Below are 24,860 nucleotides of genomic sequence, written 5' to 3'. Positions count from 1 at the left end.
ATTTGTCATCTTTTTTGTTAACTTTGCCAGTCCAAGGTACGTGAAGTGGAACGTCAGAGTTGCTTTAACTTGCATTTTCCAATTACTAGTTATTTAGAATATTTTTCATATAGTTATTAATTGCTGGGATTTCTTCCTTTGAAAACTTTTAACCATGTATCGATTGGTCAAGGATTTGATGTGATTGGTCCTCTACAAAAACAAAGACCAAACAACAACAGACATTTTTTATAAATTTGAATCAATTTCTACTCTATCTTAGAAATGAGACCTTTACCAGAGAAACTTGCTCCAAAGATCTTTCCCAATTTACACACTTCTCTTCCACTTTTAGCTGCATTGATTTTATTTCTGCAAAACATTTTTGATTTTAAATAATCAGAATCATCCATTTTACCTTCTGTGACCCTCTCTTTCTCTTGTTTGGTTAGCAACTCTTCCCCATATAGAGATCTAACAGGTAATTTCTTCCTTGCTTCTCTAATTTGTTTATGACATCCCCCTTTATCTTGATAAAGTTGTTAGTCCACAACTATGTTTCAGGCACTGTGCTAAACACTAGGGATACAAAGAAAAACAGAAAAGAATCCCTGCTCTCCAAGACCTCTCAACAAGAGGGAGATAACATGCAAATGACCATATACAAACAAGATATATACAAGATAATTTGGGGTTGTCTCAGCAGGAAGGCACTAGGATTAAAAATGACTAGGTTTTCTGCAGAAAGTCAGACTTTAGCTGAGACTAGAAGTAAGTCAGGGAAGCCAGGAGGTGGAGCGGAAGAGGAAGAGCATTCTATGCATGGAGGATAGTCAGAGTGGAAGGTTGGGGTGGGAGGGTCATATTGCGTTGAGTGGATGTGAGTACCTGAGCAGTTGGTGGGGAATGGAGAGTGAGGTTCAAAAGTGGCAACCAAGGTTCATGATCACAGGAATGGGATAGTCTTTGCCAAGAAAACCCCAAAAAGGGGTCACGAAGAATTAGATGTGACTGAAAAACAACTAAACAGCAACAAAAAAAATCTTCCAATGTAAACCATCTCCTGTAGGCTCACTGCCACCCTCTTCAGCACAACTCTAATAACAGACAAGATCACAGGGATGACAAGCACCCTACTTATCCTGCTCCCACACCGTAGAAAATTGAGGCCCAGTGATCTGGAATGATTTGGCCAGGGGTATACAGTGAACCAATGGCAGATTGAGCATTGTTATAATCCAGGGATCCTGACTCCTTGCCTTAGGACCACATCCGGACATTTTTATTTTATGTCCAGACCAGGGGAGTATAGAATTAAATCCACCCAACCCTCTGTTAGGGAGAAGAGTCCAGCTTCTGATGGGATGTCCAGAGGTCCAAGCGTGTGAGGGCTGGATGGCAGGGAAGGGAGATCCAGGAAGGGAGGGTGGGTTTATGTAGGGCCTTGAAAGCTGGCCGAGGGTATGAGAGGTATGGGACAATGCAAGGGTTTTCAGCCAGGGAAGACTATGGAGTAAGTGGTGATTTAGTAGTCTGTGTTATAAATTTTAACACTAGTACTAATGTCACATGTAGGCAAACATAGAATAGACATAAGTCGGTTTATAAAAGTAATAATTGACAGCTCTAAAGGACTTTACAATTTGCAGTTATTTGTGTCTATTATTTCATTCAGTCCCCACAATACCTCAGTTTCTTTTTCTGGTATCTCTCACTCTAAATCTTTGATCCGTTGACCCTACAGTTGTGGTAGTATTATCTTTCCCACTTTACAGATGGGGAAAATAAGGTCCAGAGAGAGAGGAGGGATTCCTAGGATTTTAGGATTTAGAGCTGGACCATCTAGTCCAACCCACTCCTTTGTAGGTTAGCAGGCTGAGGCCTTTGTGTTCCCCACAGCATCCCTCTGACAGCAGCACCTAGCCACATTCTATGCTGTAATACAGTGGCATGTATACCCGCCATCCTGGCTATTTCTGACCTATCCCTTCCACAAAATTAAGACTATGTCTCAAGAGAGTCAGTGTGGTGTAGAGGATAGTGTGTGGAACTTAAAGCCAGGAAGATGTGGGTGTGAATCATCCTGACGACACTTTGTAACTGTGTGATTTTGTTTCCCTCAGCCTCAGTTTGAGTGAAATGATGCCTACCATCTCTCCCTCTCTCACAGAGGGTCCTGGGAAGCACACACAGAGTGCTTTGCAAATTCTAAAACACTATACAAATGATCCTTGTCTTCTCCACAGTCCCTCCCATGAGGACATCCTAACTCACTGTGTCTGTGCAATGAATGAACCGGTGAGTGAGGCAAGGCTGCTGGTAGTGGTGTCTAGGGATGAATGGGGCAGGAGTATGGCTTCAGTCAAGGAAGCCAGCTTGGAAGAGGTTGTCTTTATCACCCGTACGAGAGGTAGTGAGGGCCTGGACAATGTTATCATGTCTGGGAAAGGGGCCTGGCGCTTTGTAAACAGCTGAACAGAACAAGGGAGATTGAGGCCTGGCACAATGGACCCCAGTCATCCCTTTGTGAGCCCAAAGATCGTTTTGTGTGGAATCCACCCGCTTCCTGTTGGAAACAGGAGCAGTCAGCTCCCAACCTGCTGAGATCTGCCAGAGCTCACAGGGGACATTGTTTATATGCTGATAATGAGAGGGGTGAATAAATGCTGATTCATCTAATCACAGGCTCCAAACTGTTTACCAATGGTATTTGCACTGGCTAATAATTGTGGAGGCCAGTGCTTTCTGCATCAACCTCAGAGCTATCATTTGCCTTTAAGCAAATAGGGTCTGCAAGTGTTCACTTTTATGCTGCTGGTAAAGAGAATCTTGGCTTGGTAAGCCTCACTTTAACCCTGTATCTCAGTTCAACCTATGCACAGAAACGAGATGATTTCAACATGGCCTGCCCTTTTGCAAACCAACTGGACTATTCAACTGCCAAGAAAAAACTTAGCTCATTAGTGTCCACAGGAATGGAGACTACAGAATGTTAGGGCACTGTGGGCACTTAGGAGCTGGAGGGAGCCTGAGCCTATAGAATGTTAGGATGTATATAGAATGTTAGCCCTAGAAGAATGCTAGACATTAGAACACAGGGCAGAGAATGTTAAAGCAAGAAAGTCTTAGTTAATAGTTAGTAGAACAATAGAACACAGAATGTGGTTTGTTTGACCTTAGATATCATCTGAGGTGAAGGATCTTAGCCTAGGATCCCTAGGTAAGGGGGAGAGGGGGAGATCTCGGTTGGAAAAAAAATTCCATCTTTATTTTGACAAACCTTTAACTGAAAAATTAGTGTTTCTTTCAGTTATTAATGTAGGCAACAAATGTTCTTCTGAGAAGAGGTCCATTGGCTTCACCAGTCTGCCAAAGGGGGCTGTATCTCCAAAAAGGCAAAGAACCCCTGGTCTGGCCCAACCCTCAAATTTTATGACACAAAAACTAAAGCCTAGAACAAGGATATGACTTGGCCAAGGTCCTGGTGAATTAATGGCAATATTGGGCACCAGGTTGCCTAGTTTCCTGTTTTGGTGGCTTACAATTTAATAAAAATTAATTAGGGAAGGAAGATTGGCATTTTTTTAAGTTGCAAAACATTGCATTATAAGAACAACACGTCTTTTAAGACCAATCTTTGTCAAGTGAGAAAAGTTTTTTTTAAAAAAAAAAAGAAAGAAATGTTCTGGTGCATTGACTTGATTTTTTTTTAAAAAGTAGGTTGTTGTTTTTTTTCATCTTTTCCCGAAATGACTGCTTTTTACCTCAATGAATACATTTTAATTAATTTATTTGACCATAAATTGCAGAAAAGTTGCTAAATATTTTAATGTATTTGGATCATAAATTAAAGGACAGTTGCTAATTTACCTTGGTAAAGGGGATTTCCTGACTGGCGTTCATTACAAAAATGAAATCACAGGTCTGTGTCAAAAAATAATAATGATACCAGAGTCTTCTGTCATTTGTTATTGGTGGGTGGGCCTATAGATGGGCAAGATTCTGCTCACTGAGCTGAACTACACCATAAAGCCATGATTAGCAAGTGATCCATGATTCCATACAATATGGCTGTTTCTCTCCCTTCAGCATTGCAACAAATAGAAGAGTTGACTTAAGGAAATAAACTCAGGTGTGTCTGGACATGTTCAAACTAGGCTCTGATCAGGAGTCATGCCCCACATAGGGAAGTGCCCTCTTCACGACCAGCAATCAAACACAAGAGAAAGAAGCCTCTGCATGGCAACAAAGCCAAAATTCAAAGAAAGAGAAGCCTTTCTCAAGGATAAAGCAACAGATAAGCCAACACTGTGTGCTCCCCACCCCTCTCCAGGATCCGCAGGGCCTAGACCAAAACAACATCTTTTGACCGATGAGGAAGCTGAGATAATTAGCAACAAGCCAAAAGTTGGCTCTAGGCCTGGCTCTGTCTCTCCCTCTATGAGACTTTCTGACCTTCAGTTTCCTTAGCTACTCAACAAGGGGATTGACCTAGGTGACCTCTGAGATCCAGTAGAAAGAGAACTGGATTGGAACTCAGAAGGCCAGGGGTCAGATCCTGGCTCTGCCACTTACCTTTATGACCTTGAGGGGGTTATTTCACTTATCTGGGTCTCCATCTCCTCCTCTGTAAAAGGAGAGAATTGGACTAATCAGAAGGGTCAAACTCAGGGCCCTCAGGAGGAACCTTAGCAGATCAAAATGTCATTGGAATATGTTTAGCAAAATAAATAAAAATACAATACCATAGGTAATGTTAATTTGTGTTTTTCTAAGTCAATATGCTGCCCACAATGATCCTTCTCTGTTTGAGTTTGACCCCACGGGACTCATGGCCTCTAAAGTACTTTCCACCTCTAACTTCTATGACATTTTAAGAAGGTGAATTTGCCCCTAAGTCAGCAGAGAGCTATGCATGGGTGGAGGAAGAAACCCAAAGCAAGGTTCAGAGAGATTTTACAGACCTGGGATTTCATCAATGTAGAGAGAATCCTCCATGAGGAAACTTAATTAGATCAGAATTTGCTGTACATCAACGAACCTCAGAGAGTGACCTGGGGCACTGAGGGGTCCAGCAGTTTTCTCTGAGTCCTATAACCAATAAGTGTCAGAGACAACACCTGAACCCGGATTGTCCTTCCTCCAAGGCTAACTTTCAATTCTTTACCCCTGGCTGCCTCTCTGGACTCAGAGACTCCCCCTGTAAGGTCTCTTCAGGACAAGGGCTTCCTGTCCCCAGATCTGGGCCACAGCTGAAGGAACCAAGGAAGTCAAGTCCCTTCGCCCTTCCCTTTGAGTTAAGACACAGAAGACAAACGGCAGGACAGAAACAAGGGACTTATTTTCTGCCTTAGTTCGGTTTCTGGCATTCTCTAGGCCAAGTTATTTGTAAATGGTGCCTAGAATTACCCCTCCTTCCTACTCACTCCCACTTCCCCCTCAACAGTAAACACTCAACCTTCCAATATACATGAAAGCGTTCCCCTGTTTCAAGGTATCTGAGCAACCACACAATATCAGCTTTCCCAGCTTGGACGTTAGCTCCAAAGTGTTCACAGCGGCTTTCTCTGATTTGACTCTTGACATTCTCTTCTAGGTTTGATTTGTTCCTTTTATTTCCTCTTTTAAATCTGTAATCAGAAGCATTTTCAATGGGAAAAAGCAAGAAAAAAAGAAGCCACTTATTTCTGTAGTAAATCAGTCTCGCTTAAAACACCTACTGTGTGTAACTCAGATTAATCATGTTTTAAGATTTAGAGAGTATTATCCCCTCAGCAATCCTGAGAACTAGATACTATGGGACTGAACCAGGGCAGACATTCCACAAAAGTGAAAAGATTGGAGTCTGCAGATTATTGTCTAGTGAGTTTGACTTGGATAATAAAAGGGATGGCTAGGGAACATTTAGAAAAGGAAGCAGGGATAACACAGAGCCTGCATGGTTCTATCAAGAATAGGCCATGCCAATGCTTAGACCAGTATCTTATCCCATATTACCATACCACAAGCTCAAAATGGAACAGAATGTTTTTAAAGTTGATATCATTAAAAGAAGATAAAAGAAAATAGGAAGAATTGTTCACAACTGTGGCTAGAGGGATATATCTTCCCCAACCAAGGGTAAGATTATATCATAGAGTCATAAATCAAGAGCTTAAAAGGATCTCTGAGATTACCTGGTTCAATCTTCTCATTTTATAGATTAGCATGGAATTTGCCCAATATTATGTAGGCAATAAATGTTAGAACTAGGATTTGAACTGAGGTCATCTGAGTTCAAATCTAGTACTCTTTCCTCTGGTCATAAAAGATAAAACAATTTACATCCTAAACAATAATAATACATAAATTAACAAAATGAAGTTGTAAAAATAAGATCAATAAAGAGAGAATAAGATGAGAATCCATCAAGCTGAAAAATATTTATGGCAATTGTCACTGAAATATGCTGGGAATATACAGAAATATATAATACCAAGAGTCCTTTCACAGTAGATATATGGACAAAGGATATGAATGATTTTTAAAAAGATAATTGCAAACTATGAATGACCATTTGCAAACATGATGCCTGTTCTTCATGTGTGAGGAATATTAAATAGGCCAGTGAAATTGGATCATAGAATGCATGGAGGGGCTTGGAAAAGTAGACAGGAGCAAAGTTATAAAAGGCTTTAAATGCTAGAGGATTTTACATTTGGTCCTGGAGGTAATAGGGAGCCTCTAGAATTTATTGAGTAGTGGGATGCCACCATGAGTTTTCTGCTTTACAATATCAATCTGGCCACTGAGTAGAGGGTGGATTGGAGTGGGGAGGGTGTTGAGGTAGGAAGACCAATTAGAAGACTATTGTAGGAGTCCAGGCTAGAGTGGATGAGGACAGTGCTAGGGTGGTGGCCATATGACAAGAGAGAAGGGGATGTATACAAGAGATATTGTGGAGGCAGAAATGATAGGACTTGGCAACAGATGGAATATGTGTGGCTGGTGCCATTGATATTGTGGGCTTGAGTGGCTGAGAGGATGATAGTGCCTTTGATGGTCATTGGGGAACTCAAAGAGGGGAAGAGTCTGGGCAGAGAAAGAATGAGTTCTATTTTGGATGTGTTGTTGGACATTCAGTTTGAGATGTCTAAAAGGCAGTTGATGACGTGGGACTGTAGCTCAGGAGAGAGGCTAGGGCTGGATATATAGTTCTGAAGATCATACGCATAGAGGTGATTGTTTAACGTGAAAGCTGATGAAATTACTAAGCTAGTTAGTATAGGGGATAAATAGAATGCCAAGAGCAGAACTTTGAAGGACATCTAGAGCAAGCAGGAATGATTTGGATGATGATCCAGCAAAGAAGACCAAGAAGGAGGGGACAGACAGACAGGTAGGAGGAGAACCAGGAGAGAGGAGTATCATGAAAACCCAGAGAGAAGAAAGTATCAAGGAGTGGACAATGATTCAGACTGCAGAGATGGTCTGAAGGATGAGGATTGAGAAAAAGGCCTTTAGATTTGGCAATTAAGAGATGATTGGTAACTTTGAAGAGAGTGATTTCAATTAAATGATGAAGCTGAAAGTCAGAGTGCAAATAATTAGGAAAAGAGTGAAAGAGAAGGAAGTGGAGGCACTTAGTGTAAATGGCTTCAAGCTCCTCCCTTGCGGTCCAACCTCATAGCAAGTGGTGATGTACTCTGGGGGATGCACCTCATAGCAGGCAAGAGCAGATAGAGATATGACCCAGTCAAGTCAAGAGGCAGGAGATGGTAGTTAGAGATGGGATAGCTAGAAAGAGAATGGCCTGGGCCCCTGGAGCAGTGGGAAAAGCTCTGAGGTAAAGATAGAAGCAAGGAAGTTCCAGTGGTAGAACTAAGAAAAGGTCCAACTATTGCATATATCAATTTGGAATCACGCAAGAAAAGCGACTTTACTGGCCATACTCATTGACTTTCTTATCCCACTACTGGGTATATACCCAAGGTTGCTAGTTATGACTCCATCTCTGAAATGAAAGTTTCTGCACTTTCAAGTCAAGCCAGCAAGCATTTATGATCCCCTATTGTGTGCATATGTCTGCGTTGACAAAGAAAGAATCATAGAAGCACTATTATATCTAATTAGACTCAGTGACATCCCACCCAGCCATAAGAATCCAAATGTACTCGGGCATCTTGTTACCTGCCCCACAGCTCCTCTCCTTCTCCCTCTCTGAAACACTGACAGCCCAAAAGTAAATTTCAGAGACAATCTCCCACATCTTTGGGGAATGAATCCAGCTTTGGAACTCTGCTATGGAATTGGGCTCTACTAATTGAGGATTTAATGACGGCAAACTCTTAGAACTCACTAGCTCTAGCCAGCCCCAGACTATGCTTCACATGCCATCCAGACCAGGAATTCTGGGTCTACTTAGACATCTTGCCACCAGCTACCATTGCCATGGTGAAAACCATGAATATCTCTTGCCCCATGGCTTCACTCACAAACCTCGTGACTCCCCAGGTCAAAACTCCGTTCTATGGACGTCACTGGCCTATATTATTTCCCCTATTAGGGTTGGTAAGATCTATGAGAGCAAGACCTGTCTTACTCTTATATTTTTATCCTCAGCCCCCATTATAGTATGCTTCACATACAGAATCGTTTAATCAGTGGGTTTTCGTCCATCCATTCACTTAATTTTAGTGTTGGACAGGACCTCAGAGGTCCATCTAGCCCAGCCCATACCCCAAAGGATACTGGACAAAAATGGCTGCCTGGCCTCTGCTTAAAGGCCTCTAATGAGAGGCCCCACCACATCTCAAGGCAGTCTGTTCTATTCTGGGACACCTCAAATTGTTTTTTAAAAGTTTTTTTCTTCCCCAGAAGTAAAGCCCAAATTAGCCTTTTGCAGTATCCATCCACTGTTCCTGGTTCTGTCACCTGAAGCCACTCAGAATAAGTCAATTCCTCCTCCACACTATAACCTTGTAAGGAGTATAGAGTTGAGAAGGTGGCTCAGTTCAGTAAACACTTACTGTGCTCGGTGCGGGTGAGGGGAAGGGAACAGTACTAGGTGCCATGGGTGCATGAAGAGGGAGCAGACAAGCTAGAGGCAGAGGCTGCTTTCAAAAACCGCACATGTCACACATGAAATAACCAAAGAACAATACAAAGCATTCTAGAGTGAAATCGGTTCCTCAGGGGTCTCGTTTCTTCTTATTAGCATCAGTGAGATCCGTGAGGGCAAAGGCCTGTGTCATGTTGGCATGTGTATCCTCAGACCCTAGCACAGAACCTGGCCAGCAAATGCCAGACTGTGGATGCCCAGAGGAGAGGAGGTTAGTGGAAACAGGCAGAGTGCAAGCAGTCTTGTGCGTCATCTGGTTCATGTTAAATTCAGCAAATCTTCAACGAACACGTGCTCTGCTAGAGAGAAGAAAAGGTTCAATCACTGCCTTCAGCTTGTTCACTCACCGGTGCCCAGGAGGGACAAAGGCAACATGAGGGGAGCTGGATCAGGAGCCAGAGGTTGTGGTGATTGCTGTTGCTCAGTCATTTCAGTCATGTCTGATTCATCGTGACCCCATTTGGGGTTTTCTTGGCAAAGATGCTGGAATTTTGCCATTTCCTTTTCCAGCTGATTTTGCAGATGAAGAAACTCAGGCAAACAGGGTTAAGTGACTTGCCCAGGGTCACAAAGCTGACCCTGGTAAGTGTCTGAGGCTGGATTTGAACTCAGGTTTTCCTGACTCCAGACATGGCACTCTATCCCCTGGGCCCCCTAATTGCCCACAATACACGTATATACATATTTTATATGCACACAGGATATGTGCATACATATGTTGTGTGCACACACATGTATTTATGTGTTACATGTGTGTATAATGTATGTGTGTGCACATGTGTGGTACATATTTATAAAAGGGGAGAAAGAGAAGGAAGATGAGGAGGAGGAGGAAGAGAAAGAGGAAAAGGAGGAATAGAAGGGGGGAGGGGGAGGAGGAGGAGGAGAAGGAGAAGAAAAAGAAGAAGGAAAAGGAGGAAGAGGAGGAGGAAGAAGAAGAAGAAGAGGAGGAGGAAGAGACAGAAACAGAAAGAAGGGAGAGGTATGGGGAAAAGAGAGAAATGAGACCTGTCAGATGAGAATATTCTGTCTGCACAATTGCCCCTGTCCTCCATACATCCTGTAAGTAAGATCTTCAGTCCCTTGTCATTCTATCTAGACACTCCTCTCCAAACTGCTCGTGGGAGTCTTCAATTCCAATATGGATATTCTTCTTGTCTCTTAGCATGTTTTTAGCATCTTGCCAACCACACTCAATCTCCCGTCCATCTTCTGCTTTGTCCCTTGCCTTACCAACTTGTCTTTATCTTCCCAATTACCTACTTCTCCCCAAACCCTTGTCATGCTTCTGTTCCTCCTCACTGTGTTACCCATCTTCTCTTCTTTTCCTCAGGTCCTTATTCCTCTTTCCTGAGTCTGTCTTCTCCTTCTATTTGAGGACTTTCCCTTCTCTACTTGTGCCTGTCTTCTCCTTCAGCTTCTCCTCAAATCCTCTAGCATTTCCCAAAGTCAACTCCAATGCCTTCCCCCCAAACTTTACAATTTCTTCTCCCCTTCTCTCTTGCCACTCACTTCTTTTGCCGGCTTCTCAATTCCTGCCCAAACCTTGATTTTGACCATTCCCTCAGAATTTTACAACCTTTCTGGATAGAAAAGAGAGGGGAGGGAAGGACAAATGGTAACTTGGTGATGCCCAATGCCCAGGCCATAGTCCACATGACCGATTTACTCACCATACCCACTGCTTCAGAGGTCACCAGTGTATGGTGTTCAGATGGTTTAGGTCCAATGAGATCCCATAATGGTAGAATGTGACATAGTGACTAGTAACTAAAAGCCCTCCATTCTAGGTATGGCCTAGCTACTAACTTAGCCACACGACTTTAAGTGGTCACTAATCTTTCTGAGACTCAGTTTTCTCATCTGTAAGATAAGTGAGTTAATTTCTTCCTCTGAAGATGAAAGATGGGGGGATGGAGGGAGGGAGAACCCTCTCTGGTTCTCAGCTTTCTTCTTTACCTGCATACTATACAGGGCAGTGGAGAGGATATGATGTCTCTGAAAAGCGTGAGGGGCCAGACAAATGGAAGGGATTATTAGACTACTTGAAGGTTCTGTTTATGGAAACTGGAAGTCCTGCTTAAATTGAATTCCATGTTGATATTCCTGGGTTTTGTCCACACTCCCAGCAGCCTTCAGGCAAACAGGCACATGGCTTGGAACAGAATCCATGGGAGGCAGAGAATAATGTTACAGGGAAGGCTGGCTGCCCACGAAAATGTCCTGGGCCAGGCTGAACACAGGGAAGCCTGGACCCTTCCTTTCTGGTTTGGAATAGAACTGGTCTGAGTTTTCATGGTCAAAACACCCACAACTGTCTTGGCTCCTCCAGGTCCCACACCAGCCAAGGGTACATTTCCCAGCTGTCTCCTCTCCCAGGGACCCAAAAGGAAAATAAATCAGCTCTTTGGAAGCCAACAGGCAGTCCTGGGATGGAGATCATGGGGGATGGTGCCCCAGGGCAGGCTGGAGCCAGCATAAATGGGGTGAGAGGAAGGAGGGGATGAGAAGGAAAGAATGTCAAGGCAGACTGGACATGGGAACTGGAGAGGGAGATGGAAGAGAAGTAGTGTGATCTGAAGTCCAGCTGAAAGCTGAAGGGCCCCACCTTCCTCCTGACCCTAGGTCCTTCCCTAATCCTACCCCTAATTCCCAAGAATATCACAGTCACTCTTCCATAGAGAAAAGGTATCGAAGGCTGGTCTCACTGTCTGGGCTCACTGTCTGTTAAGTCACTCTTCCATAGAGTAAAGGTATTGAAGGCTGGCCTCACTGGTCTATCACAGTCACTGTTCCATAGAGTAAAGGTATTAGAGGCCAGTCTCACTGGTCTATCATAGTCATCCTTCCATGGAGTAAAGGTATTAAAGTCTCCTATTTGAAACAGATCATGTTCCTAAGGTGCAGTACAGTTCACAGGGGCTCATTTTATAGCAATCCTATGGTATAGTCACTACAAGAAATAGCATCACCATTTTACAAAATAAAAAAAATGAGAGAGAGGGTAATTGACCAAGGTCACATAGCTAATAAGCGGGAAAGCTGAGACTGTACCCCCACATCTATGGACTCCAAACGCAGGGCTTTCTCCTTTGCAAGATGCTCCATAACGAGGATTTGAGAGGGCGAAACATGTACCTGTGGTCACTCAGGAGGACATATGCCCCATAGCTTCATCAAGGGAGATGGAAAGGAGAAGTAAATATCCTCCTTACCTCTCCCCACAAATCTCGCCATCCACTCTACCACCCACCTGCCTGCCAACCAGCCCTGGGCGCCCTCAGGTGTCTGTTCCTTAAACAAAAACATCATCCCCAAAGCCAAAAAGTGGGAATGTCCCCTAAGTTCCATTTGTCCAGTAGTTTAAATGGACCAGTTAGCTGGCTGCTTAAAAGATTTCTCCAAGATTACCCAGTGAGGCAGTTGCTGAGCTGGCTTCTATATTGTTGAACCACTGGTCAGATTATGGTCAAGACCTCACTGGTGTGTTGATGTGTTTTTTAAGTCCAAATCCCCCTTTGCCAAGGGTGAATTTCCTTGACTCATCTGCCCCATCCTTATGACCATCTCCACCACCTCCATAGCACTATCATTACCTTTATCACCTTCATCATTTTCATCTTCATCCCCAACTGTACAAATAGAATATTAATATCTATACTGGGGGGAGCTAGGTGGTGCAGTGAGTAGAGCACTGGCCCTGGAGTCAGGAAGGACCTGAGTTCAAATCCGAACTCAAACACTTGACACACTTACTAGCTGTGTGACCTTGGGCAAATCACTTAACCCCAATTGCCCTGCCTTCCCCCCTCCAAAAAAAATATCCATAGTACCCAACTCCCAGGGTTCTTATGAGACTTAAATGAAAGAAGGTACTTTGCAAATTTTCAAGTATTTTATGAATGCGAGCTACTGTTATTATCAGCTATCATTAAGGGGAGAAATCACTGCAGAGAAAGGACTCATCTCCTCACCACCATTACCCATACCAATGTCTGATCAACATTCACAGGTGGGCAGGTAAACATAAGAGTGTCAAGGGAGGCCACACAGTCCAAGACCATCATTCATGCTTCCTTACCAGCACCGGATGCCATTGTCCCATCAAGCAACTACCAAGGAAATGCAGCCTGGAAAATGCTTCTTTGGGTCCTGCAGCCATATCTACTGGAGACCCAGAGAAGAAGGTTCTTGCCACCACAGTCCTTGGCACTGTCCAATGGTTCAACATCAGAAACAGATGTGATTTCATCAGCGGGGATGATATTTTTAAAAATGCATTATGAAGTGCTTTATCTCTGCTCCCTAAAGGATCTATCTGACCTGAGTTGAAACATTCCATGTGTGTTGTCTGCACCATTAAAATGTGAGTTCCTTGAGAGCAGAGACTTTCCTTATTTTTCTATTCATATCCCCAGCATTTAGCCCAGAGCTTTGTACATAGTAAGTGCTTAATAAATGCTCATTCATTCATTCTCCTGGCCCCATCACCATCACCACTAACGCCATCACTATCATCACCATCTACAACTCCCACATCCTGTCACAGTAGGCCTGGATACCACCTCCAGCCTTGTCTTTGGCTTCCCTAGGAGAGTTTTGCAAGAAATTCAGCTCATTGGGTGCATATGATTTTTCTCTTTGGAAGTGGAGACTGTGGCCTGAATTCAGCTCTCCCGCCTCAAGGGCCAGACATCTGTCTGTTCAGCCACATGGCCTTCATCAAGCAAGCCTGGTCAGGCTTACCAAGGAGAGAAAGAGGCTAGGCTCAAAGCATGTGGTACTGCTGATCCAACACCTTCATTTGGAGACAGTGAAGAAACATCCTGCAAGGAGGAGAAAGCCAAAAAACCCTTGGGAGTCCAGAAATTCACTTTCCTCCAGAGCCCCCAAAACAGCAGGGACCTTAAACTGTAAGTATCTTTTTACTCCTCTTGGCCTTTAACAAACTACTTCCAAGAATCACCAATGTTCTTGTTCTATGGACTAGGAATCAGAGGCACTGGACTTAAGTCTGGTTCTGCCCCCAATTCCTGAATGACCCTGGGCAGGTCTCTTCCTCTAGGTTCAGAGACTGTCTGAGCTAGAACAGACCTCAGAGGTCAACCCATTCAAGCCCTACAGGAATGCCTGAGAAGTAATTATCCCCACTCTGCTTTGGGAACTTGGTGATGGAGAGCTCACTATCTCGACACTTCTGGGCAACTCTGATTATCAAGAAGTTTCTCCTTACTCTGCACCCAAATCTGCCTGTCTGGAATCTCTAATCACTGATCCTGGTTCTACCCTCCTGGGAAAAGTAGGTGAATCTCTCTGCCATGTGACCACTTCCCCCAATCCTGCCCCAGTCTTCTCTCCCCCAGGTTTAATATCCCCGGTTCCTTTACCCAGTCCTTGCACGGCCCAGTCTTGAGATCTTTCACCGTCTTGGTCACCTTCCTAAAACACGGTGCCTGCAGAATTCAGTACATCTGATGCAGTCTGACAAGGACATAGCCATCAATAAATTAGTCAACACGGATTTATTAGTGAGTGCCATGAGTAATAGTCTGTCACCCTTTAGTTCTAGACACTAAGACTCTGGTGACACAGACTAATATCGCATTAGGGTTTTTTTAGATGCCATGCTACACTGTCAATTCACATTGAGCTTAAGGGCCATTAAAACCCCCAGATCCTTTTTAAAAATAGGGACAATGGTCCAGCCACACTGCCACCATCTGGGACATCTGCACGTGAGCAGCTGAAAGCCCTGGAGTTAACATCTCTTAGACTCTATCTAATACTGATATACCGACTTATTCTGATATATTGACTGATATATTGACCGCTTTTCTCTTATATTATCCTTTCCTTTTAAATACTGAACCTTTTCACACCTAAATGCCACAACTCATAGCAAACCAATTCTGTGGGCTCAGGTTCACCTCCTTGTATTGAAATCTCTAGTTCATTTATTTTTATTATACACACCCTTTGAATTTTCGTATAAAGATCTCATGAATATCATCATTATCCCTCCTCTCTTGAACTGCTCCCAGTCCCCTGTGAATCCCCGAGATTCTTCACTGATCTTCCTAAGCCAGTCTCGCTATCCTCAGTGGTCTCTACCTTGTGGGTAATCATCTCCTTCCGCCCTCTCTTGCAGCTTCAGTTTACTTTTCTGTAAAATGAGGATATTGTGGTGCCATCAGTGAGATGATTGAAGTGAAAGAACCTTAAGAAGATTCAAATAAGAGGTAAGTATAATGATCATGATTACAAATGAACCTATTACTGGTTTTCTTTTTAACTTTATTTCATTGGTATAGGGAACTCCCAGTGAAGAAAATGCCTTCATTCAATGCAAATCTGTCCCTTCTTTGTAATTTACAGTCTCCAAGAGTTGCCTGTGCCATTGAGAAATCAGGAGACTTGACTCAGGGTCATACAGCCAAAAGATATCAGAGGCAGAACCCCAAATCAGGTTTTCCTTCCTGAGGGCAGTTCTTTATTAGTTAAGTTGGTCTGCTTCCCTCTATCACCAGAGCCATGCTTACTGCCTGAAAGAACCCTTAAGTCCTTCCAAGGTGGGTTCTGGTCTTTTCCCATCACAGCAGAAGAAAGAAAAGACCCTGGTGGGAATGATTCAATTAGCAACTATTTTGAAGCACTTACCTTATGTCCAGCCCTGCACTGTGCTGTGAGGGATACCAAAAAACACATTTCCAAGGAACTGAGACCCTGACTGGATAGAGAAGATTCAAAAAGGTCATAGAGTCATAGATCAAGAGCTGGAAGGGACCATAGAGATCATATCAGCCAATCTGCCTCATTTGACAATGGTGGAAACTGAGACCCAGAAATAAAGCCACTGGAGAGGGAGCCAAGGAAGCATAGAATCAATGGTTGGTGTATTGAGTCTAGATGAAGCACCTGTGACTTCAGTGGAAGATGCTTTCCGGAGATAACATGCTGTTAGAGAGAAAGAGAAAGAGAGATAGACAGAGAAAGAGAGAGAGACAGAGACAGACAGAGACAGAGAGAGAGAGAGAGAGAGGGAGAGAGAGAGACAGAGACAGAGACAGAGACAGAGAGACAGAGACAGAGACAGAGACAGAGACAGAGACAGAGACAGAGACAGAGAGTGAGTGAGCCCTGGCTTGAGAGTAGGAAGCCCTGGATTCTCATCCAGACTTTTTCCCTAGTAAGACACTTTACTTCTCAGTCCTAACTGAGGATCCTGCTGTCTTGAGGCCACCAGTTCAGTTCCTGAGGAGGACAGTAGAGTTCAGGCCAAGTCAGACTTCAGACAGTCTATGCCAGACAGAAACATTCCCTTGGTCCTGCCTGGTTCCCCTAATGGGACTCAGTCTGATTTCCCTCTCCTCAAGCTTCTGTGCCCCAGGCTGCCCCCATACCTAGACAACCCTCCTTCCCACCTCTGCCCCTTGGAGTCCCTAATTCCCTTCAAGTCTCCAATGGTCCCTTCTCAGAAGAGGCTTCTCCCAGTTGATAGTGGCCAGGGATATGCCACCTCATTTTACAGACAGGCCCAGAGAGGTTAGATGATTTTTCTAGGACCATACAGCTGATAAGGGCCTGAGGTAGGATCTAAACTCAGGTCATCCTGACTTCCAGCTCAGTGCCCTACCTACTGTACCAAAGTGCCCGAGGCTTGGACTGCTTCTCCTAGGCTATATTTATTTCTGGTCAATACCCTCCCCATCACCAAAAAGAATGCACTTAGAGAGATCACACTTAAAATAGGTCTTGTGTACATGAGAATTCACCCCCAGTGCAAGGAGGATTGGAGGGGCAGAGGAGAGGTCCCTGTGCCCAGACAGAGCAAAAATGGCATTGATTTAAAGAAGAAGGGGCCAGGCACAGAGAAGAACCACTAGCTCATGGTGTCATCTTGTCAGCTCTGGGGTAATGTGGAGCCCTGGGGCCCACTTCTTCCTGACAGAGGACCTACCAGTCCAGGCTTAATTAGATCTTAGCAACAGGACCCCCTCAGCGCTCCCAGCCTTCCCAGCAGGGCTCCCAGAGTCTAAGAGGACAGACCTATTCCTCAGGATGGGGCCACGTTTCTGTGGGTGGAAGCCCCGAGGCTCTCAGGCCCAGCCAGGCCAGGCCTTCTGGCCACCTTCCCCACAAGAGCTACTCAGCCTGGCCCTCAGCTCCTCCAGCCAGGGGAGAGAGCCAGCTATTGTTCAGCTTCCTGGGATAGTGACAAGAGTGTGGGGGCTGGTTTCTAGTCTCAGCCCTGCCACTGAATTTATGTTGGGCTCTTGGACAGATTGTTGGTACAGTGGGAGTCACAGGACCTGGGTTTGAATCTTACCTCTCTTGCTTACTACCTGATTGGCCTTGGAAAAATCACTTAACCTCTGGGTTTGAGTTTCTTTATCTGCAAAATGAGAGAATTAGACTAGATGGCCTCTTCCAGCTCTAAGTCTATGATCCTTTCTGTCTTTGGGTCTCAATTTCTTCATCTATAAAATGGAAGGTTTGAAAAATTATCACTTATACAGGGTGTCCCAAAACTTCACTAAGATTTTGGAGCCCCCTGAATATGCCCAGGAGAGCATCTTGGGATGCATTCCACAGCCATTATTTATCTGATCCTCCCAACAACCTGTGAGCTAATTGCTACAGCTGTTATCATCATCATTCCTTATGGATAAAGAAGCTGAGGCTCTGTGAGAGGTTGGGTGACTTTCCTGGGGTCACATAGCTAAGAGGTGTCCAACTGGGGATTTGAACTCGGGTTAGCTTGGCTTCAGATGTGATTCTCAGATGTCTTCGGTGCTAGAACCCCATGACCTTCTGTTCCCCAGATGATATTAAAGGTCCTTCTAAGATCATTCAGGGGCTAAATCTGTCGGTATTTACCTCCTACTGCCATCTTTGTTCTCTGTCTTTTGGCTAAGCTAACCTAATCCATAAAGCACTTTTGAAATGTCCACTACATGCAAGGCTCAGTATGGCTCATAGGCTGAACTTGAACATAGGTCTTCCTGTTTCTAAGTAGCCCAATGGATAGAGAGCCTAGCCTGGAATCAGAAAGACCTGAGTACAAATCCAGCCTGAGACATTTACTAGCTGTCTGACCCTGGGCAAATCACTTAACCCTGTTTGCCTCAGTTTCCTCATCTGTGAAATGAGCTGGAGAAGGAAATGGCAAACCATTTCAGTATCTTTGCCAAGAAAACCCCAAATAGGGTCACAACTGAACAGCCTCCTGTTTCTGGGACCTATTTAACCTCTAAGTGACCCAAGCAACCCTTTAAGTGAGCTGTACTGGCAGAGATTTTCTTACCTGTCACTTCCTTCACAGATGAAATCACAGATTTAAAGAGGAAAACAATGAGTGAGTTCTGTTTTGGACTTATTGGGTTTAAGAAGTCAGTAAGACATCCATTTGGAGGGTTCTAACAGCAAGTGGAGATGTGAGGCTGGAGTTTAGGAGAGAGACCAGGCCTAGATATAGAGATATGGGACACATCTGTCTAGAGATGAGCCTTAAACCCATGTTAACTTCTATAAGGGTCTATATGTAGAAACTGAGGGGGCCCAGGACAGAACCTTGAGAGACACCCATACCCATGAGAGACAGGATACAAATGACAATTTAATAAAGGATCATAGATTTTAGAAATTGAAGGGACCACACTGGAGCGCCTCCCAGGCAGCTGCTCCTCTCATACCTGCCCCAAAGTGAATGCTGACTGACTGAGGGCAAGTCCCTTAACCTTCCTCAGCCTCAGTTTCTCTGTCTATAAAATGAAGGGGTTGGTCAGCTCTAACTCCATGATCCCACAATCCTATGAATTCAGGTAGGTGTTCAGGAGACCAAGCTGACCTTGCTGAGGGTCCCCAGATCTCACCCCAGGAGTGCCTGCTGGATCTCTTTCTTTTTGTGTTCTTTCTACTTTTCTATTCCCATTCTCCATTTCCATGGTTTTGTCCTCATAATTCCATTCCACAGGCATTTTTCCACCTTATCTCTGCCCCATCAGGCCTCCCAGGCTTCTGGGGAAGCACCCAAGAAAAGCACTCACAAAGCTGCCCCCGCTGATGGAGCCAGCCCAGGCAGGCCTGGCAGCCCAAGCAGCCTGGCTGCCCACCCACCCCAGCCTCATGTGACCGACACAGCTGAGGGGCCAGGTCTCTTTTGGGATGAGTCCCCAAGTCCTCCAATGGGAACCTTTTCAACCTTTTCAGGAAAGGCTCCAAGATGGGGTTGGGGGGAGCCAGGAGAGGCTGTGTTCAGACTGGTCTCCGGGTCTGACTATCCACTGTCCCTCCTCCATTATTACCCTGAGAGAGCCCTTCATTCCCCCAGGCCTGCCCTAGCTTCCAAACCACAGGCCTCCACCATCGGCACAGCTCTTCCAGGAGGGATGTGACGCCCTCTAAAAATAGTTTGGTCTAAAAATTTCTGAGTCCTTTCCAAGGCCAGGAGGGGAGATGCTCCAGTCTGTCTGCAAGCAGAAACTGAGGCTCAGGACCCATTGACCAGAATGCCATTTAGAGCGCCAAAGCCCCTTGCTAATAAGACATCTCCAGGGCAACCTGGAAGGTCTGCAATCAGGGTCATTTCAAGGTAGACAGACATAAAACTAAAGATGGTAAGTTCATGAAAGCATGAGACTTAGGCCTGGAAAGAACCTCGGAGGTCATCTAGTCTAAGCCTTCCATTTTACAGATGAGGAAACCGAGGTTCACAGCAATTGAGACTTGCTCAAAGTCATGTGAATACTAAGGAGCAGAATCAGGATTAGAACCCAGACCCCTGACTACTCAGCCAGTGTTTTTCCTAAGTGCAACACAACGCTGTTCTCTAAGTCCTGATTCAAGGTGTTTCCTCCAGATGTAGCATGGGGGAAGAGCAGGGGTTCTGAAGCTGAGGTCCTTGGATAGATTCTATGGGAACCTGGATGGAAAAAAGACATTATTTTACTTTCATTGAGCATTTGCTTTACTTATTTAGGCTTCGCTAGAAGGCCAAAGGTGTTCCACGGCACAAAAACAGTTGGAATGTCTGCCATAGAGGGAAGAACATTGTGCTGTATGAAGAGGCCTGGGTTCAAGTCCGGCTCTGCAAATCTGTAAATCACTTAATTTCTCTGAATCTCAGGTTCTTCAGCTGTCAAATGATGAGGTTGAAATAAACAGTCTCAAAGTTCTTTTGAAACTCTGGCCTCCTGTGACTCGACATGGTCCATCCTCCACACTTGGCAGGGCGACTTTCCTCAAGTTCTGGTCTGTCCATGCCAGACTTACTAAGTGTACCACTTCCATATTCAATAAATATCACCTCTAGGATCAAAGTAACTCCTGGTGGCATTTAATGCTGTTCCCAACTTGGCCTAACCTTGTCTTTCGAGGGATAAATGAGAGAGAGAGAGACAGAGACAGAGAGAGACAGAGACAGAGAGACAGAGACAGAGAGATAAGGAGATAGAGACAGAGGGACACAGAGACAGAGGGACACACAGACAGAGACAGAGGGACACAGAGACAGATAGATGAATGTGGGTGGATAAATGATAGATGAACGGATGCTTAGATTATAGATGAATGGATGGATAGATGATAGGTAGAAAGATGGATGATAAATGATAGAAGATTAATAGATTAGATAAGCAGGTGGATGGAGAGATGATAGAAGATGTGTAGATGGATAGATGATAGGAGATTGATAGATTAGATGGGTGGATGGATGGATGGATGGATGGATGGATGGATGGATAGATTGCTACCTTTCACTCTCTATCCCCCATCATCTTCTATCCAGCTGCCACTCCTCCAGGAATAGGGATCACATTGTGGAGGTCCAGAACTCTCAGCCTGAGGCCCCACTCTTCTGGCTGGTGATTATCTCAATTTCAGGTGGACTCTTAAAAGGAAAAGAGAATGCCTTATCCTCAACTTAGCTCAGCAAGTTTGTCTTATTTTATTATTGAAGTCTCTCAGCCCTCATCCCACCTCCACTCTGAAGTGACTTCCCTCAAGGGTGCTCTAGGTTCTCTCAAGGATAATCTCTGACTCTGGCATGTGGATGGCCAACATATGAGCAGAACATGCTTGTCAGTGCCCCAGACATCATCATAGCTAGAAATTCAGTTTTAAGGATCCTAGACTCTTCTGCCTTCACTCTCCCTCACGTCTCTGAACCTACATCACTTTGCCTCCACAGATTAAGAAGGTGTTTTGGTTGGGACTCACCATCATGCTGTGTCTCCTATGGCAACTGAATGGGGACAAATAATAGGTCAGATAGATGAGGGTGAGTGATCACCCCCCATCACTGTTGAAGAGGCCCTCCTTACCTTCAAGGACCAACTTTGATGTTATTTATCCCAGGAAGCATTCACACGCACATGCACATGCGCACGAGCATGCACGCATATACACTGTGAAAAGCATCTCTCCTTCCTCAAATACCTCATAGCACTTTGGCTGGTTGTCAACCATTCACTCTCTCACTATGCTTTATATATTCTGTTTATTTATTATATATACAGAGAGCCTTGAGAGGAGACAAAACTCTCTACCAATGCGTCTTCTCTATAACTTGAGTTTTTAAGAGTTCCCTAGAGCTGTGACTAGAGTTAGGTGAGGGCCATGTGCTCAGATGTGAGGCAGATTTGTTTCTGGAAACAGAGGCATTTAAGGTAGCAATTCAGAACCAGGTTCTGATGACCAAAAATTATAGAAAAGTTACCTTTAAGGAGCCTAGGTAGTGTTTAGGGTAGTTCACTTAGTGATCAAGGTGGATTATGCAAGATAAAGGAGTAACTGTGCAACACATCACTGCAAGCTGCAAAAATGAATGCCTAGTAAATACCTAGCAAGATATGGTCTAATGGATAGAATGGAATAGAGAGGAAATGGGAGGGAGAGGGAGGGAGGGGGAGAGAGGGGGGGCGGGAGGGGGAGAGAGGGGGGGGAGAGAGAGAGAGGACGGCGGAGGGGGAGGAGGAGGAGGCCAGAGAGGAGAAAGACAGAAAAGAGACAAAGAAAGAAAAAAAGAAAAGGGAAAGGGAAGGGAGGGAAGGAGGGGAAAGAGAGAATGAGAAGAGAGAAACAAAGAAGGATGGAAAGAAAGAAGAAAGAAAAGGGGAGGAAGGGAGAAAAGAAGACAGACAGAAAGAGGAGAGAAAGGAAGAAAGAAAGAAAGAAAGAAAGAAAGAAAGAAAGAAAGAAAGAAAGAAAGAAAGAAAAAGAAAGAAGGAAGGAAGGACAAAAAAGAGCGGAGGAAGGGAGAGAAGAAGGGAGGGAGGGAGAGAGAGAGGGGAGAGAGAGAGAGAGAGAGAGAGAGAGAGAGAGAGAGAGAGAGAGAGAGAGGGAGAGGGAGAGGGAAAGAGGGAGGGAGAGAGAGAATTCTGTAAGACTCTGGATTGGGAAAGACCTTGGGCACTCCCATTCCTGGCCGATATGTGACCTGTCTCTTTTTGCCTCCTCGCTTTTGTTAGTTCCTGCCTTTAGGTGAAGGAATATTGGAGACAGCTATGATCTCATGAATTTTGAAAGGCAAGAGTGACATGCCACAAGTGGTCTAGGATCCAGAGGTTATGCCAGATTTTGTAGGAAGCCTGAGCAATCCATTTGAGCCAGCGTAGATCAAAGGCAGCCAAGGAGGTAACTATAGCAATTTATCCATTTGGAATGTTGAATTTAAAAGTGAACTTTGTGGGGTGAATGCTATGTAGTAACTGCTTTAAGACTGAGCCCATTCTCCCAAGGAAAGGAGGGATCTAGAAGAGAGTTTGCCCCCAGGGGCTTGAGGGATAATGCTTCTACTTTTGTTCTTGCTACATCTTCTCAATAAATATCAGTTTGTAAAAATTTTTCCAAAAAGAAGTTCATTATCTTTCATGGACTGACAGATAACAAATCCCCAGCCGGCAATACAGACTTCAAAAGAACTCAAGCGATAAACCATACCGGAACCAAGGTGTTCTCATTCCAAACTGCTCCCCGCAATTGCCTGTCAGCACCAGTGACCTATGGGATCTTAAGAACAATATTGTTCATGGGTTTCATCATGACCAGTACTTTCAACCTCCTAACAGCATGGAACAAAGAGCTTTCATTCTAGAAAAGCTGGAAGAAGGAGTGAAAATTCTGTGGGGCCGGGGTGAGGTGGAGACAGCCATTCTCTGAGGTCCTGGAGTTGTGCAGAGGATGCTGTTGGTGAGCTGATGGCAAATGAGTCCAATACTTTTGCCCAAGTATAAAAGGCAGTTCTTTCATTCAGCTTTGTATCTACAGAAGGGCAAATTTAAATCATAGCAGCAGCATAGTAACTCACACCGGGACTGTTTCTATCTGAACTCCATCAGCTCAGATGAGAATGATATTTCTAGAATGTCAATAATTATAATACAAACCCTTTCAAAATGGAAAAGTGGATTGTAAAGAATCTGTAAAATAACAACCAACAATCCTAAGAAAAAAATCTGTATAATATTAATGAAACACAGGGCTCATCACCTTAAGGCAGCTTCCGAAGAAGAAGGAGAAGAAGAAGAAGAAGAAGAAGAAGAAGAAGAAGAAGAAGAAGAAGAAGAAGAAGAAGAAGAAGAAGAAGAAGAAGAAGAAGAAGAAGAAGAAGAAGAAGAAGGAGAAGGAGAAGGAGAAGGAGAAGGAGAAGGAGAAGAGAAGGAGAAGGAGAAGGAGAAGGAGAAGGAGAAGGAGAAGGAGAAGGAGAAGGAGAAGGAGAAGGAGAAGGAGAAGGAGACGGAGAAGGAGAAGGAGAAGGAGACGGAGAAGGAGAAGGAGAAGGAGAAGGAGAAGGAGAAGAGAAAGAAGAAGAGGAAGAAGAGGAGGAGGAAGAAGGAGAAGAAGAAGAAGAAGAAGAAGAAGAAGAAGAAGAAGAAGAAGAAGAAGGAGGAGGAGGAGGAGGAGGAGAAGAAGAAGAAGAAGGAGAAAAAGAAGATGATGATGATTATGATGATGATGATGATGATGAAGATGAAGGAGGAGGAAGAGGAGGAGGGGGAAGAAAAAAAGGAGGAGGAGGAGAAGGAGAAGAGGAAGAGAAGGAAGAGGAAGAAGAAAAAGAAAAGGAAGATCAAGGAGGAGAGGATTGACAGACATTCTCAGAGCATACAATAAACAGATCAGAAACATACAGATAACAAGAATGCTTTTCATTAATAATAACTCAGATTCATATTGTATAGAGCTTTTTCCTTCAAATCCTGGGAGTCATATAGGGCAAGTCTTATTATCTCCATTTTGGATGAGAAGGGTGAGGCTCAAAGCACTACATTTGGAGCCAGCCATCCTGGATTCAAATCCCATTTGCCTCCTTATTACTTATGCGATCTTGAACAAGGGACAACTTCTCTGGGTCTCAGTTTCCCCATCTGTAAAATGGGAGGGTTGATTCCAATGATCTTGAAGTTCTGACCTTCTGAGACCCATTGACTTGCCCTTGATGGCCATTCTATACCACACTGACTCCCAGAGGAGGCAATATGGAATTACTCTCTTCTCTGGTTTGGAATTGGTTTATTGTGGTTTTTATTTGCCAATTAAAATTTAGCCAGTTCTGATTGAGTATCTGGCTAGCCCTCAACCGGACCCATGGCTTGTTTGAAGTTTATAGCCCTCATCTCTTTGCTTTGCCGCCGCCGGAATCTCTTTCTTCACAAAACAAGGGGACAAAGGATTGATTGCTTAATATGACTTGGGGAAAGGCAGTCAGGAAGCAGATATAACCATGGCCTGGGTTTGAGAGCCTGACTGAGGCTATAGGGTATACAAAGAAATAGAAAACTTG

At 44.3% G+C, this 24,860-nt stretch overlaps 1 long non-coding RNA gene across 1 annotated transcript; it reads left to right on the top strand.

The window, feature by feature from the left end:
- Nucleotides 1–13,538: 13,538 nt before the first annotated feature.
- LOC118831998 lies at nucleotides 13,539–20,261 on the top strand. The gene is made up of 3 exons (XR_005009164.1): nucleotides 13,539–13,992; nucleotides 15,228–15,318; nucleotides 20,058–20,261. It is a non-coding gene; the product is annotated as an uncharacterized LOC118831998 (long non-coding RNA).
- The last annotated feature ends 4,599 nt before the right edge of the window (nucleotides 20,262–24,860 follow it).

This window comes from Trichosurus vulpecula, chromosome 9 (assembly GCF_011100635.1).
Source record: "Trichosurus vulpecula isolate mTriVul1 chromosome 9, mTriVul1.pri, whole genome shotgun sequence".
Lineage (NCBI taxonomy): Eukaryota > Metazoa > Chordata > Mammalia > Diprotodontia > Phalangeridae > Trichosurus > Trichosurus vulpecula.
The sequence above is the reverse complement of the archived record's forward strand: the minus strand, read 5'-3'. Positions and strand labels throughout refer to the sequence as shown.